Genomic DNA, 6,000 nt, shown 5'->3' on the forward strand with positions numbered 1-6,000 from the left:
AGTAAATACAGGAAAACGTTTCGGTCAATTGTGACCTTCATCAGTTACAGGAGGTTATTAAATAAAAGCCGGTAACGGGAATTATAATCGCTGCACGATCATATATCAAAATTAGTTCAGCGTGGTTGTTGTAGGCAAACCTGCTATGAGCAAATAGGAAGATTCCTGGAGCTGCAGTGCTCTCCAACGCGGCATCCACCGCTTGGGGACAAGGATGGGTCAAGGCTTATCTTTTGATCGCCCGTTATTACATTTTCATGCAATGTTGCAGTGACCAAAAAAACATGTAATTCTGGCATTTTAATTTTTTTATCGCTAGACCGTTTAGCGATCAGGTTAATCCTTTTTTTATTGATAGATTGGGCGATTCTGAACGCGGCGATACCAAATATGTGTAGGTTTGATTTTTTTAAAAAATTGTTTTATTTTGAGTGGGGCAAAAGGGGGGTGATTTGAACTTTTATATGTTTTTTATATTTTTAAAAACATTTTTTTTTTAACTTTTGGCATGCTCCAATAGTCTCCATGGGAGGCTAGAAGCTGCTATAACCCGATCGGCTCTGCTACATTCAGGCAATAATCAGATCACCTGTATGTAGCAGAATTACTCACTTGCTATGAGCACAGACCACCATAGCAATCAGGCAGTGACATCCATAGAAGGAGGAGACCACTGCTTGTCATGCCAACCCATCGGTGACCTGCGATTGGGTATACATGACGGGGGTGGATTTCAGGCGCAATTGCCGGAAGCGTGTGTTAAATGCCGCTGTCAGAGTTTGACAGCAGCATTTAATGGGTTAATAGCTGCGGGTGGATCGCAATTCCACCCACGGATGTTATAGGCACATGTCAGCTGTTCCAAACAGCTGACATGTGCCGGGAAAGATGTGGGCTCACCGCCGGAGCCCACATCAAAGGGAGGGTGTCCAACATAGGCATACTATTACACCCGATGTCGGAAACGGATTAAAAACACATGTTGATATCATTTTTCATAATATTACCTATATTAGAGCTGTTAAAAAAAAAATCACCTTTCCAATCCGGGCGTTTTTTAATTTTGGTCCAGAACAGCCTTCAGTTGATTATATTCTTTAGCAAACATTAGACATAATTTTACTTTGACAAAAATAATGTTCTTTTCAGAAATGTTCTATGAGACCATTGGCAATTATTCATCCACATTGGATTGTGCTGAACAAGAGACAATGCTGCAGGTGAAGGGCATACTCTCCTTGTCACAACGAAGTCTGATATACCTGTATTGCCCAGCAGGGGGAGCCAGAACCATTGTTTAGGAGAGAGCTGAAGATTTGGGCAGGAGGTTTAGGCCACGTTCACACTTTGCGGCGTCCTCTGCGGGTTAATCCCGCAGCGGAATTGATAAATCTGCAGGGCAAAACCGCTGCGGTTATCCCTGCAGATTTATCGCGGTTTGTTCCGCGGTTTCCGCTGCGGGATTACTCCTATACTATTGATGCTGCATATGCAGCAATATGCAGCATCAATAGTAATGTAAAAAATAATAAAAATTGGCTATACTCACCCTCTGACGTCGTGATCTCCTCGGTGCTGCAGGCGGCTGTGCCGACAAGGACCTTCGTGACGTCACGGTCATGTGACCGCGACGTCACCACAGGTCCTGCTCGGCACAGCAACTGAGACCGGACGCCGCGGGCAGCGCTGAGAGGTGAGTATAGCATCATTTTTTATTTTAATTCTATTTTTTACACCAAAATATGGTTCCCAGGGCCTGGAGGAGAGTCTCCTCTCCTCCACCCCGGGTACCATCTGCACATTATCCGCTTAACTTCCCGCAACGTGGGCACAGCCCCATGCGGAAAGTGAGTGGATCAATGCATTTCTATGGGTGCAGAATCGCTGCGATTCTGCACCAAGAAGCGACATGCTCCTTTTTTTCCGCAGAAAAGCCGCGCTGCGTTTTCCGCGGAAATCCGCAGCGTGGGCACAGCGGGTTTTGTTTTCCATAGGGTAACATTGTACTGTACCCTGCATGGAAAACTGCTGCGGATCCGCAGTGTCAAATCCGCTGCGGATCCGCAGCAAAACCCGCAAAGTGTGAACGTAGCCTTAGGGTATGAGCACACATTGCAGATTTGCCTGTGGAATTTTCTGTGCAGATTCTTCCTCTCTTGCCAGAAAACGCAGGTGCGTTTTTGATGCGTTTTTTTTTCTCATGCAGATTTTCATGCGTTTTTGAAAGCTAAAGATCTATTATTGAACAAAAAAAAATTGTGATGTAATTTCTTGTCTAACCTCTTCATTTACATACTCCATTGAAGAATAATGTTTACACACAGACAGACAGATTATTATTATTATTATTTATTATTATAGCGCCATTTATTCCATGGCGCTTTACATGTGAGGAGAGGTATACATAATAAAAACAAGTACAATAATCTTAAACAATACAAGTCACAGTTGGTACAGGAGGAGAGAGAACCCTGCCCGCGAGGGCTCACAATCTACAAGGGATGGGTGAGGATACAGTAGGTTAGGATAGAGCTAGTCGTGCAGTGATTTGGTCGATCGGTGGTTACTGCAGGTTGTAGGCTTGCCGGAAGAGGTGGGTCTTCAGGTTCTTTTTGAAGGTTTCGATGGTAGGTGAGAGTCTGATATGTTGTGGTAGAGAGTTCCAGAGTAGGGGTGATGCACGAGGGAAATCTTGTATGCAATTGTGGGAAAAGGAGATAAGAGGGGAGTAGAGAAGGAGATCTTGGGAGGATCGGAGGTTGCGTGCAGGAAAGTACCGGGAGACGAGGTCACAGATGTATGGAGGAGACAGGTTGTGGGTGGCTTTGTATGTCATGGTTAGGCTTTTGTACTGGAGTCTCTGGAGAATGGGGAGCCAGTGAAGGGATTGACAGAGGGGAGAGGCCGGGGAATAGCGGGGGGACAGGTGGATTAGTCAGGCAGCAGAGTTTAGAATAGATTGGAGGGGTGCGAGAGTGCTAGAGGGGAGGCCACAGAGCAGGAGGTTACAGTAGTCAAGGTGGGAGATGATGAGGGCATGGACTAGGGTTTTTGCAGATTCTTGGTTTAGGAATGTACGGATCCGTGAAATATTTTTGAGTTGAAGGCGGCAAGAAGTAGAAAGGGCTTGGATATGCGGTTTGAAGGAGAGATCAGTGTCAAGGATTACCCCGAGACAGCGAGCTTGTGGGACTGGGGAGAGTGGGCAGCCGTTTACTGTAATGGATAGGTTCTTTGGGGGGGTTGCGTGAGATGGGGGAAAGACAATGAATTCTGTTTTGTCCATGTTAAGTTTTAGAAATCTAGCGGAGAAGAAGGATGAAATAGCGGATAGACATTGAGGGATTCTGGTTAGTAGGGTGGTGATATCTGGTCCAGAGATGTAGATCTGTGTGTCATCAGCATAGAGATGGTACTGAAAACCGTGAGATTCTATGAGCTGTCCCAGGCCAAAAGTGTAAATGGAGAAGAGCAGGGGCCCTAGAAATGAACCTTGCGGGACTCCGACAGATAGGGGGCGAGGTGAGGAGGTGGTGTGTGAATGGGAGACGCTGAATGTTCGGTCAGTTATTTATGACGAGATCCAGGATAGGGCCAAGTCTGTGATGCCAAGGGATGAGAGGGTCTGTATTAATAGGGAATGGTCCACTGTGTCAAAGGCAGAGGACAGGTCCAGGAGGAGGAGGATAGAGTAGTGTCGCTTGCTCTTGGCGGTTAATAGGTCATTGGTGACCTTAGTTAGGGCAGTTTCAGTGGAGTGGTGTGACCGGAAGCCTGATTGTAAGCGGTCGAAAAGGGAGCAGGAAGATAGATGGGAGGACAGTTCAAGATGGACGTGTTGTTCCAGTAGTTTTGAGGCATAGGGGAGAAGTGATATAGGGCGATAGCTAGATACAGAGGATGGGTCAAGAGAGAGCTTTTTGAGGATAGGTGTGACTGAGGCATGTTTAAAGCTTGAGGGGAAAACACCAGTTGTTAGTGATAGGTTGAAGAGATGGGTTAGAGTTGGGATGAAGACTGTGGCGAGGTTTGGGATGAAGTGGGAAGGGATCGGATCAAGTGCACAGGTGGTGAGATGCGATCTTGAGAGTAGAGTGGAGAGTCGATCTTCTGTAATGGTGGAGAAGTTGGTTTTCGAGGTGGAGGGCTGGGTAGTTGGGAGGAAGGGCTCTGGGGGTTGTCGACTAAAACTGTCTCTGATGTTCTCAATCTGCTTGAAAAATGAGGCAAAGTCTTCAGCTGAGATGAGTGGGGAGGGAGGAGGAGCTGGGGACGGAGGAGATAGTTGAAGGTGTTGAATAACTGTTTAGGGTTGTGAGACAGGGAGGATATGAGAGACGAGAAGTAGGTTTGTTTAGCTGTGGCGAGTGAGGTCTTGAAAGTAGTGAGGGACTGTTTGAATGTGATAAAGTGCTCGTTGGAGTGGGATCTTTTCCAACTCCGCACTGCAGCCCTGGAAGCTCGCCTCAGTTCTTTGGTCAGGCTGGTGTGCCAGGGCTGTCTGTTGATTTTGCGAGCTTTGGTATGTGTGAGAGGGGCAAGAGATTCCAAAGCTGCAGCTATTGTGGTGTTATATAGAGCGGCAGCGTGTCATCCGCATTGTGTAGGGAACTTATGTCTGTGAGAGGGAGGAGGGATTCAGAGAGTGAATGTAGATCAAGGTGTTTAAGATTTCTGTGAGGGTGTGCAAGTTTGTGGGGTGGGGATTGTAGACGAAGAGTGGAGAGGGAAGAGAATGTGAGTAGACTGTGGTCAGAAAGAGGAATAGGTGAGTTAGAGAGGTTAGATAGGGAGCAGAGGTGGGTGAAGATGAGGTCCAATGTGTGACCATCTTTGTGAGTGGCTGCAGAAGACCATTGAGTGAGGCCGAAGGAGGAAATGAGAGATAGAAGATTAGTGGCAGCTGAGAGGGAAGTGTCAATGGGTATGTTGAAGTCGCCCACGATGATAGTGGGGATGTCCGCAGAAAGGAAATGAAGTAGCCAGGTGGCTGGCCCTGGGGGGCGGTAAATGACAGCCAGTTGGAGGTTGGTGGGGGCATAGATGCGCACAGAGTGCACCTCAAAGGAAGGGAGGGTAACAGAGGGTGGCAGTGGGATTGGGGTGAAGGAGCAGTTATCTGACAGGAGAAAACCAACTCTTCCGCCATGCTTGCTGCTGGGACGGGGTGTTTGAGAAAGGTGGAAGCCACCATAGGAAAGTGCAGCAGTAGAGGCTGTGTCAGAAGGGGTGAGCCAGGTTTCAGTGATGGCGAGGAAGGAAAGTTTGGTAGTAACAAAAAGATCGTGGATGTAGGAAAGCTTGTTGCAGACAGTGCGAGCATTCCACAGAGCTGTTAGTGGTGATATGGAAATTTTGGGTTGGATAAATTTATCCCTGTGTGTGTGCTGCGGCCGCTCCCAATAAGACTGAGTATTTTGAGCGCTCATCAAGAATGGACTGTACACCGTTGTGACAGAACAACATTCCATCAATACTGATACTTTATTGTACATACATAATTTTATATTTTCATATAGAAAGGAGTGGTTAGGGGTTGTTAGCAGGGGCGGATTATCAGAGGGTCAATATGGGCGGTAGCCCAGGGCCCAGTGGCTTGGGGGGGCCCTGGGCCACCGCAGATTGAACCTCTGATAATCTCGCCGGAGTGTGCCCGGCCCGCCGGCATTTATGTGCCACGCCTTCCGGACCCGGTGGGCAGAGAGAGGGGGTCCGCATCGGGCCCCTTCTCATCTGCTCACCGGGCACCTTCCGGCGCTGCGGCGCTTTCCTATTGAGGTGCGGGCGCTCGCCCGCACCTCAATAGTTAACAGCCGCCAGCCAGCCAATTGGAGGCTGGCAGCTGAAGTCGGCCGCAGCTCACACGTCGCCGGCGTCTGATGTCATTGTCAGTCGCCGGTGAGTGTGCGCGGCTGGAGGGAGCTCGCCGCATGGAGCGCTGGTAAGGTGAGGAGACTTTTTTTTTTTTTGTTTTTTTTTTATAAGCTAACGGTGGACTGT

This window comes from Ranitomeya variabilis, chromosome 1 (genome assembly GCF_051348905.1).
Source record: "Ranitomeya variabilis isolate aRanVar5 chromosome 1, aRanVar5.hap1, whole genome shotgun sequence".
NCBI classification, from domain to species: Eukaryota; Metazoa; Chordata; class Amphibia; order Anura; family Dendrobatidae; genus Ranitomeya; species Ranitomeya variabilis.